Genomic DNA, 15590 nt, shown 5'->3' with positions numbered 1-15590 from the left:
GGGTACACCTTGAAGGCTCCTTCTTGTATCTTAGTTTTCTCTTAGGAAGAAGACCTAAACTCGGCTTGTGGTGATGAGGGAGAAGAGCTCTAGTTTCGGCAATGGTGAGGAAGAAGAAAGAAAATGAAATCCTTTTCTTTCTTTCCTTTTTATGCTAAGTGGGTGGAAGAAACAAATATGAATTTTGCTTCCCTTTCTCCTTAATTCATGTATATACTTTTCTAATGAGAATATGTCCTCATTCATCTCCCTTAACTCTTCTCATCCTCACTCTCTTAATCCCCACGAAAATAGAGAAAAAAAAATAGAAAAGACAACTTGTCTTTTGCTTACTCCTTTTCTTTACCAAGAGGTAAACAAGAGGAAGAAAGCTACTTGATTTTCTCTTGTTCCCTCACTTAATTATATCTTCACTTTTAACTACAATTCTCATCATTTTCCATTCATATGTTATACATTATCCTAGTGGTTATCATACATAATTTTATTTCTATCCTTTGTGAGAGGTTCAAGGTTCAAACCTTCACCTCTTCTTTTTATTTCTCTTATTTCTTTTTCTTTTGATTCTTCTTACTCTTATGCTCTAAAGCAAATAACACCCATATACTTATCTTATAGTTTTGTGGGTGTTACATACTGCTTGCTCTGCGCTCCTGCGACGCTAGCGAAGCTCCGACAACACACGTTTTCTTTTCGATTCATTCCTTTGTCGGTATTGCTGTCATTTTCATTAGCTTTTTCTGTACTTAGTTTGTAATAAATTTCGAATTGCTAGTGATTGCCCACCGAAAGCGGTCAACAACCGCGGGCCTTGGAGTAGGAGTCGACATAGGCTCCGAACCAAGTAAAATTGGTTTGTGTTAGCGTTGTTTCTCTATTTCCACTGCGTTTATACTCGAACAAATTTTTTATTCGATATTCACCCCCCCCCTCTATCGAACATCTACGATCCAACATATACACATGTAGAGTATGTACTGTAGGAGATATCTTGTTTACTGATTTAATATGTTGATAATGCATTTTGATATTGAGTGTACACACAATTGGTATATGTTGTAGGAGTCACAATATTGATTATCTATTTGCATGGTGTGTGCACACATGTCCGGTATTTGCTATTGGAGGATTCATGTTGATTGTACCTATGTTATGTGTACATGTGTCTGGTATGATTATTGGAGATTTCTTGTTGATTATACCTATATGGTTGTGTGCATAAATGTCAAGTATGACTATTGGATATATCATGTCGATAATATTTATGTTGGTGATTATATGTGTCTGATGTGATTCTTGGAGGATCATGTGGATTGTACTTACATTGTGTGTACATGTGTTTGTGGTGTGTTATTGGAGGTTTCATGTCGATTATACCTATGTTAGGTAAGCACACGTGTTTGGTGTGATTAATGAAAATATCATGATGATTATTCCTATGTAGATTGGGTTGTTGCATTGATGATGACAGTATCTATATCATGATTATTTACATCATGTTCATCATTGCACTGCATGTTGATGATCATTCCTCCCTTGTGGTATGAGCTAGTTATCAGTCATTTCTAGATAACCATTCCGCCACTTAGGGGAGGAGTAGTGGTATGGAGTGGAGCTTGTCCTATAATGTCGCTCGACCACTCTGTGTAGTGGTGGCATGGAGTCATGCAGATAGTGACTCTCGTTGTTATGTAGCTAGATAACTACTCTGCATCTTACCCGTCTCAGCCACATTGATGTAGTAGTAGTAGCTTAGAGACGCGAGAAGTTGTCATAGTCCTACCCGTTCAGTCACTCAAATGTAGTGGCGGCTGTGAGCTGGGTACAGGAGTGGTGCATACATGCATGCGCATATGCATATGATGCGCTAGTGCATCTCTTGGAGATATATTTGCATACATATCTAGTAGATGCTAGCTACATGTGATTGTGATATGTTGTATTTTCTTGAGATATGATTGTTGTATATGGATGTCATACTTCATACATGTTCATTTATCCTACATATATATGTTGTCGGTTATATTACTTAGGTGTTACGAATAGATCTGTTGTTGATCCCCAATAAGTTTACTAATCATTATACTATATGTATTGGTTCCAGATTGGGTATGTATATTCATTATGTCAGTTATGGTTATGTGTGTTGATTATGTCGTATATGATCATGAAACAACCCTAACTACTTACATACGATTGAACCGTACAACATCAACAATACACTGTGAGTGATTTACTAGAAACCAATCCATAACTCCACACTGAAAGAAAACAACGTTGCATCATATATTTGTCCAACAATTTCCAATAAAATAAGAAAACATATCCTCTAAGAAACATTTGCAACCTCCCACCAATGCAAGCTAACCAGTAATCTCCATCTCATCCAAACATAACAAATCAGAGCAGAAGGGACTAATAATTGGTACTTAGGGCCCCTACACAGTATGTGATGCATTCAACCTCATCTCCTTAGTTAATCCACCTCCGTGTCCCCTAACACATTTGGGATGGTATCTTCCTCACCTGCAATCATGATAGGGTGAGTTCACAGACTCAACAAGCATAATCCACTAAAAGGTATATAGGACATAAATAACGAATTTGGATGCTAACTACATGTGATTGTGATATGTTGCATTTGCTTGAGATATGATTGTTGAATATGGATGTCATGCTTCATACATGTTCATTTATCCTACATATATATGTTGTCGATTATATTACTCAGGTGTTACGAATAGATCTGTTGCTGATCCCCGGTGAGTTTACTGATCATTATACTATATGTATTGATTCCAGATTGGGTATGTATATTCATTATATCAGTTATGGTTATGTGCATTGATTACGTCGTATATAATCATGAAACAACCCTAACTACTTATGTACGATTGAACCGTACAACATCAACAATACACTGCGAGTGATTTACTAGAAACTAAACCATAACTCCACACTGAAAGAAAACAACGTTGCGTCATATATTTGTCCAACAATTTCAAATGAAATAAGAAAACATATCCTCCAAGAAACATTTTCGACCTCCCACCAATGCAAGCTAACCAATAATCTCCATCTCATCCTAACATAACAAATCAGAGGAGAAGGGACTAATAATTGGTACTTAGGGCCCCTAGACAGTGTATGTTGCATTCAACCTCATCTCCTTTGTTACTCCACCTTCATGTCCCCTAACACATTTAGGATGGTATCTTCCTCACCTGCAATCATGATAGGGTGAGTTCACAGACTCAACAAGCATAATCCACTAGAAGGTATATAGGACATAAATAACGAATTTGGAGCATAAAGTATGAAGCATAGAATAGAAATTTACTATACATGCATAAAATCATAAGGTTAGCTTAAGAGAGGAACAGATGGATATCATGGAGCATGATCATAATAATATATAAAAGCCAAATAAAATTATAGGTATAACTTAATAAACATGTACTTAAGGGAAAACTTGGCGGTAACCATCATTCGAGCCCATTTGTTCAGTCCATAATTAAACTCTAGAGGTATCTCCTAAGAGTTGTATCCATAAGGCTTATGCCAGCATATATGGAATTATTGTTTCGGTTTGGATGAGCCCTTCTCGGAGCTCATCCCGAGGCACCCCTCCCGTATTATTACCACACACGCACCCAATCGTCTAGATATCAATAATTCATAAAACATACATGATTCAATTCATAGCATATAGTACAAACATGAAAGGAATTACTTTAACCCAACCAGTGCATAAACAATTTAGGCATCTAGAAATAAAATGGTAAGAACAACTACTAAAGAAAACCGAATTGAGAGATAACAAACCCCATTGATAAATCCGAATCACAACCCCACCATTTCGGTTACCCATAAATTCATCCAACATGAAGTAACAAACATAACCTTAGGTTTGAATCAAAACTCCCAAATCTATCCCAGAGTTATTAAGCTAAAAGGAAGTATTGAACACACATCGAAAACAAACCGAAGTCCCTATTCTGTCCAAAATTCATCTAGCTTGTTGTAACGACAACTTCGGATTTCAACTCCAAAACTTCCACAAAATCTGTCCCAAAGAACAACTAAAAATTGAAATCATTGCAAGAGCTTAAACCATATTGAAATCCCATGATCGCTTCTTAATCTACTATAGGAAAACCGAACCCACATGGAGAAACCATTCCAAATTTATGTCAAAAGAAAAGAGGAAACAAAACACAGTATCACAATCCAAACCCTTGTTCCAACTCAAAACAACAAGGAAAAATTACAATCCTACATCAACTCAAGGATCCTCTGCACCACCATAAACTGAAATCAAACATTCCCAAGAGATAAAACATGAAGTAGGACAAAGATTCTCCAGCTCCCTTGACAACCTTCACAAGACCAAAATACAAGATCAAAGCCAGCATCTCACACCTAAAATAAATCTGTCCAAAAACAAAATTGAACTATCATAGTAACATGAAAAAAAATTGAAACCATATACCACCACCAAATTTCGTCCACTGCTTCACAACCAATTAATGGAATCATAAATTCCATCAACACCGAACCCCTTTCAAAACAACCAACCAAGTTGAACACGGTAAGAACATACACATAATCGAATAAATTCCCAAATCCATTCCTAAATCAAAAACAGAACAAGTTGAATCCATCAAATCCATGAACTCAATCGAAAAACTAAACAAAAATAAGATCAAAGGTGAACGCACACTTGCTAGTAACCAACTCAAATCACTCACCATAACTACTAGGGAAACTACTTACCACAAAGGCAGCGCGGTGGGTACGGTAAAGGGGACTCAACGAGAGGGGGGCAGCGAAGAAAACTCTTAGGGCTCTATATCCAATCAACTCCCTACTTAATTGGGTGTTCAAACGGGCGTTCCTCTGAGTTAACCAACCTATCCCCTTAAAACTTGTCATGAGAATTCATTTAAAATCAAAAATATATTCCTAAACATTCTATAAAATAATTCTCTAATGGACGACTATAATTTTATATTTTTATTATTATTATTATTATTATTATTATTATTATATATATATATATATATATATATATATATATATATATATAATCTCTTTTCACTAAAAGTCTTTCCAGAAGATATCACTTTGTATCTATGTACATTGGGAGACAATTCCTCTTATAAAACTTTCTTAGAACTTGCAGATGTTTTAAACTGGTTTCATCAAAACCCTACCCCAGGGACGATGATTACTTACACTGAAGTACTCTGACAAAATCCCATGTACAAAATAGTTTCTGCAATGCTCTCAACTTACTGACTTAGGCTGTCGATGCCAACTTTTATATTCTATTAGACAAGCCAATATGCATTTGGAAAAGTTTCAGAGAAAAAATTATAGAGGAAAACTTATTACTCTAGATTCACTTATGACTTATGGACTTCTACATCAATTATGGATACATGAATTAGACTCAATTCCCTTATTAACCAAACACACTTCGAAGGCTTATCCAACATTTACTTGAAGAAGAAAAACTTTTATTTTAGCTACTTTTGACAGTACTCCTCCTGAATGGCTCTCTACTCAAAATGAACTAGCCAGGCATGTAATTAAAATTGATGTACAAGGACTCAATGTCCAATTACTTCTATTCAAAAATTGTCCCTCTAATCTTGATAATGAATGGCTTTCCCCAAAGCTCTTATCTGAACAATTAAAACATTGGTGGGCTTCTCTCCAAGGAAGTTCTTGTCTATGGGATTCCTATCAGGATCGAAGTGAATATAGTCTGGCCGGAGAAATCTTCACAGAAAAAATATACTGGCCAAAAACATGCGAGACAGTGCATTTCCCATTTGCTTATACAACACAACATCAAAACTTATGCCAATTTTATCAAAATAAAATTTTGGCATGGCTAGACAAACAGAAAACTACTCCTTCTATAACCTCTACTTCTACGATACCACCTTCTATGGGTTCCCTACTGAGACTGTATGATTTGATCTCCATATTTTATATAGACTATGCACTATCTTATCTATACCCGCTAAGTGACCCACACTCACCACCGCATTTGTACATTATCTTTTTCTCAGGTAGCAGGTAGATGATTATGAAGTCGCTTGGAGTATCCTGTCTGTCAGTCTCACATCACATCCGAGGATAGTTTCTGTTTTTGTTTCCTATTTTACTTGCATTACGATTTATGAACTTGGCATTGTATAACTCGACTTTGTTTTGGAGTGTTTCTATGTGGTGTGTTGTAGTCGTTTTGTTGTGGTTGTGTAAGCCTAGCAGGCTAGCAGTTTGTTGTTTTTGGTTTATGGGTTTTTCTTTCATTTTTTGTTGTGTTTTTAGTACAACTGTGTGGGATGTTTATTATACAACTGCGTAGTTGTGATCATTTTGTTCTAGCTGAGTGGGTTGTATATATAACTGCGTGGTTATGTATGTTTCAGCCATGTGGGATGTTGATTATAGCTTGTGAATAGCCTTGTGGCATTGTATTCATGTTCTATTTGTCATTGTTACAGGAGAGATATTGTCCATTTGTCGAGCAGGGACTCCTTTGGGGTGTGTCAAACAAAGTAAATCTTTCTAGTCTCTTAATTTATTTTTGTGTTATTTATTTTCATTTAACTATGTGTTTGTCCTTGCTAAGTTCAAATAACAAGAGAAGGTGCTATCATTTATTGCAGGCTATTCGCCCCCAACCTCTCTCTCCCCCCCCCCCCCCTTTAGTCGACCTACTAGGACCTTCACTTACCACTCCACTCCAAGAGCTTACCTCAATTTACCCTCCAAACATCTAGTCCTCTAGACCTATTTGGACTTTCTCTGATCCTGCTTAATATTTGATTAACCTTATCGACTAATCTCTATAACACTAAGTTAGCACAGTAGATATAAAATAGAAAAGTAAAGTAGTGTTATCTCCTCATAGGATTTTCTCTTGCCTAGAGTTCACTCCTTTTAAGGTTTTCCCTTACTTAGATTTCACTCTTGTAAGAGTTCTCATTACCTAGGGTTATCTACCCCTAGGATTTTACCTTGTCTAACCTCTGATTATGACTTCTCACTTGTCTAATCTCAATTAGGATTTTCTCTTACCTGACCTCCAGTTAGGACTAGTCACTCGGTATACTTCTCACTCTTACTAGTCATCCAATCAACCTTGACCTGACTAGACTCTATTAAACACATTATCAAACATACATCAAACCCTTAGAGGTTGATTGAACCAATAGTATTTGTAAGATGGAATGTACTGGCATAGATTTCACAAGCTCTCAATGCTTGCATGATAGGTTGTTGAGATTAATTCAAAGACATCTGTCTAACTGACATCTCAATGCAAGATACTATTGTTAGAGCAATCTAGTGTAACCCTAGGTTTTGATGTTTGGGCAAAGGTTTAAGTTAGGTTTATTGTTGTATTTGATATGCATTATGAGTGTGCAGGATACAAGTACAACAAGGAGAGTCCAAGTGTGATCTTGGCAAACGAGGAAAGTCCATGGGTGAGTCTTGGCGGTGTAAGTCTAAGCATGTAGTCTTGGCAACGTAAGTCCAAGTGTGACTTGGCAATGGATGAAGTCCCGAAGGCGTGATCTCTTGGAAAAAGAAGACCCGACAATAATGACAAGGACGATGGAAGCTCCAGAAGGCAAGGCGTGAAGGATGGGGAGACATCCGAGGGACACGAGACTGATGGAGGAGGCTAGAAGGCTAGGTCTAGGTTGTGCGGGCAAGGATAAGTGCACGAGAGATTGCACTCAGGGTAAAATTTCAGTGTTATTGTAGCGTTACTATAGCAGTACTGTAGCGTTACTGCAGCAGTACTATAGTATTACTATAGCAGTACTGTAGCATTACAGTAGCTGTCAACTAGTGTTTTTATCAGCCGACCGTTAGCTTGTAATGGTCGAATTTCACTTAGGACCAGTCGACTGGTGGTTGTACCAGTCGACTGGTGGCGGGAAACATAGCTAGGTGTTTCCTCCCGAGCTCTATTAAAGAGAGCTCGGGGTGCTTGCCCATGGTTAACGAAAATAGAGATGGTTAACCCCTATTAGAGTCTCCAAAGTGCTCTTGTGTGCCTAGCATGCTTGTGCGAGTTTATGGCGAGATTTCTCCACTCACAAGGAGCTAAGTGAGCTAGCTGGAGATTTTCCGGGGAGTCATCCACCGACGGATTGGGATTGTCTACCTTATAGATAACCGTGGAGTAGGAGTTTTATCTCCGAACCATGTTAAATCAACGTGTTAGATTTGCTTTCTCTTGTTAGTATTTGTTTTTATATTCCGTTGTGCATACTAACCATTGTAGGAAACAAACATTGGGTGAATCACTATTCACCCCTAGCGGCATCAAGGTCCCAACAAGTGGTATCAAAGTGGGTTGCTCTTCTACGGACTAATGGTTGAGTGAGCAAAGCGCTAGAGGAAGATGGAGTTCGAAGGACCTCTAGGATGGGATTTCAAAATCCCACCTCCATACGATCAAGATGATTTCGAGTATTGGAGGAAGTGGTTGGAGACTTGGTTCCAAATCGATTGGAACCAATGGATTGTGTTGGAGGAACTGTTTGAAGCTCCAACGGACAAGAAGGGAAAGCGTCTCTGGTCTCGGTATTAGACCGAGGAGCAAAGGGAGCAATCGGAGGCGGATAAGGAGGTAACTAGAATTTTGATTAATTTATTACCTCTTAATTTAGTATTGAATGTAGGTAAATACAAGAATGCAAGTGACCTTTGGAGAAATGTAATTGCACTTCATGAGGATCCTACAAAACTCCAAGTAGTGAAGGAGCCCAAGGAGAAGGGCTCATTGGTTCAAAAGGAAAAGGACCAATTAGTTGTTGACATGTGCTCAACATCCGAGGAGAAGAAGGAAGATGAGGAGGTATCATCTACATCTTCAAGGAAGGAAGAAGTGGAACCATCCACATCATCAAGTGAAGAGGAAGAAGAGCAATCTAAGGAAGAGAGAGATCTTGGAAGCTCAACCCTCCACCTCAACTACCAAGAAGAGCACAAAAGATCATATCAAATGCTTTGAGTGTGGTAAGATGGGGCATTACAAGAGTAGGTGTTCTTCGCTCAAGAAGGTAAAGGAGGTAAACCCTAAACTCACTAAAGTTAATTTAGAAACTAATATGAGTTGTAGGAAGAAGAAAGAAAAGAATCACATTAGGTGCTTTACTTGTGGTGAGTGGGGATACTACCACAAGAAGTGCCCAAGGAGAGGAGAGCTCAAGAAATGGGCACACTTGAAGAAATGGGAAATGAAATGAGCTCAAGTCAAGGGAGAGCTTCAAAGACAAAAGGGAAGGTAATCCCTATTTTAAAGTTTAATCCAAACTCTAATTCTTATATACTTGTTAGAAATAAGTTTCATTATTTACCCAAGCATAATCATGGATTTAGATATAATGATAGTAATAGGGTTAATGTAGGTGATAACCCTAGGAGACATATTTATGCTAAATCAAGTAAGGGTAGACCTAATAAGACCCAAACATCTTTTCCAAAGGGAAGGAAAGTGGGTGAAAACCTAAGCATTAATCCCAAGAAAAGGAGACATGCCTAGGAAGGTGAGTAGGTCTAGGGATGTCCAAGGTAGACATGTTGACTCTAGGGTTAGAACCCTAGAGTTGAAAAATCAAGCCTTTAAGGCAAAGCTTGAGGAAATGGAGAAAGTCCTAGAGATGTTCATTATTGGACCTAAAGGACTTGATATGTATTTGGATGGTCAAAGACCCAAAAATGTCAAATTGGGTCCCTCCATGACCAAAAGGAGGTCAAGTACTAAAGTGACACATGACATTGGTAAGGGAGGTGTGACAAAGGACAAGGGAGAGTCATCCAAGGCCAATAAAAAGGAATATGCTAGGGTGGCATATAATTATGGTAAGGATGAGATATCCAAGATGAAGGACAAGAATAAATTAACCAAAGACAAGATGTCTAAGGTTAAGAAAGTCAAGTTTGTAGGCTAAGTGTCACTTATGGTACACCATGTGGGTGTAACCATAGTGGATGAGTCACCAAAGGAGGTGACTAAGGTTAAGATTCCTAAGGTTAGGAAAAGCCTCCAGGACCCATAGTAGATGGGTTATCAAATGTTCCAAGTGGTTAGGAGATGGACTTAAGTCTCTAACCTAGTGGGTTGGTACAATTGGGATGTGTTTCATGCATTAAAATGTGAATTGGGTTCATATTGCATTAAAATTAGTTTTTGATGTATAGATATCATATAAACTAATTCTAGGGATACATTATGGATTAGTATGGGCAAATACTAAGCCAAGGTGAATGACAAGAAGAAATTAACCAAAGACAAGGTGTCTAAGGTTAAGAAAGTCAGGTTTATAGGCTAAGTGTCACTTATGGTACATCATATGGGTGTAACCATAGTGGATGAGTCACCAAGGGAGGTGACTAAGGTTAAGATTTCTAAGGTTAGGAAAAGCCTCTATGACCCATGGTAGATGGGTTATCAAATATTCCAAGTGGTTAGGAGACGAACTTAAGTCTCTAACCTAGTGGGTTGGAATAATTGGGATGTGTTTCATGCATTAAAATGTGAATTGGGTTCATATTGCATTAAAATTAGTTTTTGATGTATAGATGTCATATAAACTAATTCTAGGGGTGCATTATGGTTTAGTATGGGCAGATACATCAAGAGGAAGCTAAAACTAGGACTTTAGGTCAAGGTTCAATTGAACCATTTAGCTAGTTTTTAATTTTATGTTAATCTTAGGATCTGTGATAAATATATTTTTATATATATTTTTCCCAGGTAGACATGGATAAAATAGACCTCTCCAAAAATTTGAGATTTTTTAAAGGTCTATGAAATTTTTGGCGCATTTTCTAAAAGTGGATCAAAAGGTTAATTTTTTATCAAAATAGAGTACCAGTCGACTGGTACAATTATCAGTCAACTGGTAATAGTAATTTTGAGCACAGAATGTCTCTGTAAGCTCATTTTGATAATGGCAGTCGACTAGGACTTCTGACAATCGACTAATATGGTTTGAAAATATTTTTCAGCATTAGAAAATGACCAAAAGAGTGATGAACATATATGTAATCTTATGGGGAATTAATACATGATGTTTTTGGTCATTAGAGGTCAAAGAGTTCAATAATTGGGATATTGTTGGAGCTCTTTTTGATGTATGGCAAAGGGGGAGAAGTTTATGTTTAAGTGGGAAACCTACATACCTTTGTAAGAGATCCTAGCTCAAGGGGGAGCTTAGGTGAAGGGGGAGTGATTGCTCATTTATTAGCAGAGGTGGAGAAGTTTACCTTTACAATAAATCCTAACTCAAAGGGGGAGCTTAGGGGAAGGGAGAGCCTAGGGTTAGGTTCCACGACATATGCATGAGTATATATGCATGTTGATTTGCATTGTTATTACATTTATGCTTCCCTAACTTTAACGGATTGTCAAATATCAAAAAATGGGAGATTATTGGAGCAATCTAGTGTGACCTTAGGTTTTGATGTTTGGGCAAAGGTTTAAGTTAGGTTTATTGTTATATTTGCAGTGTAAGTACAAGGGTGAGTCTTGGCGGTGTAAGTCCAAGCATGTATTCTTGGCAACGTAAGTCCAAGTGTGACTTGGCAATGGATGAAGTCCCGAAGGAGTGACCTCTTGGAAAAGGAAGATCTGACAACAATAACAAGGTCGATGGAAGCTCCAAAAGACAAGGCGTGAAGGATGGGGAGACATCCGAGGGACACGAGGCTAGAAGGTTAGGTCTAGATTGTGCAAGCAAGGACGAGTGCATGAGAGATTGCACTCAGGGTAAAATTCCAATGTACTGTAGCGTTACTGTAGCAGTACTGTACCATTATTGTAGCAGTCGACTAGTATTTTCATAAGTCGATTGGTAGCCGATCGTTAGCTTATAACAGCCGAATTTCACTTAGGGCCAATCGATTGGTGGTTGTACCAGTCGACTGGTGGCGGGAAACACAGCTAGGTATTTCCTCCCAAGCTCTATTAAAGAGAGCTCGGGTCCTTGGCCATGGTTGACGAAAATAGAGGTGGTTAACCCCTATTAGAGTCTCCAAAGTGCTCTTGTGTGCCTAGCGTGCTTGTGCGAGTTTGTGGCGAGGTTTCTCCACCCACAAGGAGCTATGTGAGCTAGCTAGAGGTTTTTTGGGAGTCATCCACCGATGGATAAGGATCGTCTACCTTACGGGCAGCCGTGAAGTAGAAGTTTTATCTCCAAACCATGTTAAATCAACATGTTAGGTTTGCTTTCTCTTGTTAGTATTTATTTTTGTATTCTGCTGTGCATACTAATTATTGTAGGAAGCAAACATTGGGTGAGTCGTTATTCCCCCCCCCCCCCCCCCCTCTAGCTGTGTCAAGGTCCCAACAGCTATCTCCTCCAACCTACTCTCTATCTGGTGATGATCAGGACAAGCTACCTGAACCTTATGAATGCCTTTGGTTGTCATTGTTCTAGTCCCAAACTATTAAGAATTTACAACCATGATCTCGATGAGTTCTCTGGCCTGAGTAGGTGGCTTATTGACTAGGGCCCACTAGCTGCATCAACTATATTTATGTTTATGGGAAGTAATTCCTCATAGAAATACTGAATCAGTAGCTAATCACTAATCTAGTTTTAGGGACAACTAGCACAAAGTCTCTTGAAGTGCTCCCAATAGTCATGTAAAGTCTATCCTATAAATTGCTACACTCCACATATACTCTTTTAGATCGATGTGGTTATGGAAGCAAGGAAGAACTTATTCAAGAAAGCTCTTCTCATATCATTCAAACATGTGATTGTGCCAAAAGGAAGATAGTACAATCAATCTTTCTTCACATCTGCTAAAGAAAAAGGGAAATGCTCTGAGCTTGATATCCTCCTTTGATATACCCTACGACTTCATTCTTTAGCATACCACATGAAATTTTTGCCCGTGCTTGTTTGGATCATCATCCATGAAACTTTGAAAATAATGGATGATACTATATCTCAGCTCTAAATCCCCCTCCAACTCGGGATACTAAATGCAAAGAGGTTGATATGTCACATATTGTGTTGTAAGCTCCCTGAGAGTTCTATTGTTGTTGAGTGTCTTGTCGCTCATAAAATTTGAAGATCTATAGATAGAACTATAGGACAAACCCCTTTGAGCTCTCTATAGAGTGTGGAATGTTTTCTCAATCTCTGAATCAAACTCAAGCAATTTTTCCTTAGAAGCCCTAGTCATGGGGCACTACACACTAGAAAAAACACAATCAAAATGCACAATGAGAAATATAGTAAATGAACAATCTAGAAATCATCAAACACCACTATGAATCCCCGATAGCGGTGTTAAAATTGATACAACTCGTAAGTCATACTATGAGTGACAATTAAAATACTAAATCTCCTCTACAGTAATGTAGTATAGAGAACGGCCTAGATCGTCTCTCAAGGATCAACATGGTGAAATTGTTAATCACTAGATAAGGCTAGTTTTTATAGGGGGTTTTCTTCACAATGAAATGAACAATTGAAACTAAGGTAACTGAGAGTATGCTCTTAATGGAAATTCAAACAACCTGCCCTAAGAATGTCAATAAATTCATGGATATAACTAACTTAATCTACTACACTAAAGAAAACAAACAAGAGCAATCATCACCATGATCTATGTTGCATTAAATAAGCAAACAAGATTTCAAATGGAACCGATAAGAACAATAACATGGAAGACTTAGATTAGCTAGAACTATAACATATTCAAGAGTGCAAGAATTTTAAATAAAACATGCAGAAGATCCACTATCGAAGTACTACTCACAATATAGCTAGGGCAAACTCAAGCTTAAGTCAGATTGGAATCAAAGAAGGGAATTGCTCAGAGTGGTGATCGACAGCGTTCCCAGTTGAATTGGAGTTGATGAGAAATCGTATGGAAGGAAAAACTCAGCTTTTGAAGGAGTAGGGAAACCCCTTTCTTCTTCACAAGCTCTGGCAATGGTAGATTGAGCTTGGCGATGTTGGTACAATACAGAAGGTGGCTAGATGTGGACTATGGAATGCCTAAGGACTCCAGAGAAGGAAGGAATCCCCTTTCATCTTTTGACGATCAAATCTTGATGAACGGAGTTGAATTTCACCATGGAAGACAACTGATAACCAACATTTGAGCATGTTATTTTAGTGTTATTTCTCAGTGTTTTTATCCTCTCGTGTATCCAAAACTATGTTTTTAGTGTGTTTCATGAGTTTGGATCTTTTGTAGTCTTCATTTCAATTCATATAGATTTGAGGGATATTATGACAATTATTTGAGCATGTTTTGTTTTGTAAGAATTGAGGGAAATGACAATGAATTGAGGAGGAGAAGAGCGGTTCAGTGCAAAGCGGTCCAATTTGTGGTTCAGTTTATTACGAGAGGTTTAAAGAAGATTAAGATAAGAAAAAGCAATTTCAAGCCCAATTTTAGAAACTCAATCTCAAAAACCTCCAATCCAATTCAAAACCCAATTGCAAAAGCCCAAGAAGAAACCTTAAAACCCTATTGCAATCGAACCGATCCGATTTAGCTAAGTAGTCTGATTCATTTAGATAGTTCATTTGGAGTTTTAAAAGGACAAACCTGATTCAAACAAAGACAAACTTCGATTTGTCTTCCTCATCTCCCAAGCGCCCCCAATCCTGCTTCTCCCAACAACTCCAACAGGCGAGCGACAGTAGCGTACCTGACAGCGGCTGTGAGCTACGGCAACAACATCTCTGATCGTGCTCAACTCACCGAAGTAGTTCTCCTGTATTTCCCCCTTCTTCCCTCACTTCCTAGAGTCCCTGCTGGAGTGGTTACAAAGGTAGGGATTGATGGAACGGTGGTAGCAATGAGCTTAGATTATCTCAATCTCATCAGAGTGGTTCTCCAATATTGCCCTCTTCCTTCTGATGTCCTTCCGATCCTCCTACCTTCTGTGGTTCGAAAAATTAAGGAGAAGAAGCAGCGATGTCAGTCCATCCCCTTTTCAGTCTCCAACAAAGTCTCCTTCCGCATCCATCACTAGAGTCGATCAGAGATTCCCTGCCTCCCATGGTTCGAATAGGCAAAGATTTCTTCTGAGAAGATCCAGTGGTTCATCCTACTTCGCCAGAGAATTTCCAACAATGTTGTCTCTGTTAGTATTAACCCTAGTACCAATTATGAGATGATTGTAAAGGGCTTCTTTTGTATCATATTTCATTATTAATAAAGGCAAAGTTGGTTATTATATTTACTTCAATTCAGTGTCGAATGAATAAGTATAATAATATCCTAGAGTAGGAGGTTCTAATCTACAACATATCAATAGGTTGAATTGATAGTGAGATATTGTAGATATACATAGAACACTACTCTTAAATATTCCTAGTCAAGCATTAATATGCAAGGACAATATTAATGTGTTGAGACTAGCATGTAGGTCAACGGATGACTTAATCTCACAAGTCATGGATATGAGATATCAGGTTGACATATGAGTATATATTAGAGAATATATACTGAACGCCATGAGAATGTTTCATAAATCATTATATGAGTGTCATAAACATTCTCATGTGACTATTAGT

Source organism: Zingiber officinale, chromosome 8B (genome assembly GCF_018446385.1).
Source record: "Zingiber officinale cultivar Zhangliang chromosome 8B, Zo_v1.1, whole genome shotgun sequence".
Taxonomy (NCBI): Eukaryota; Viridiplantae; Streptophyta; class Magnoliopsida; order Zingiberales; family Zingiberaceae; genus Zingiber; species Zingiber officinale.
Note: the sequence above shows the minus strand (reverse complement) of the source record.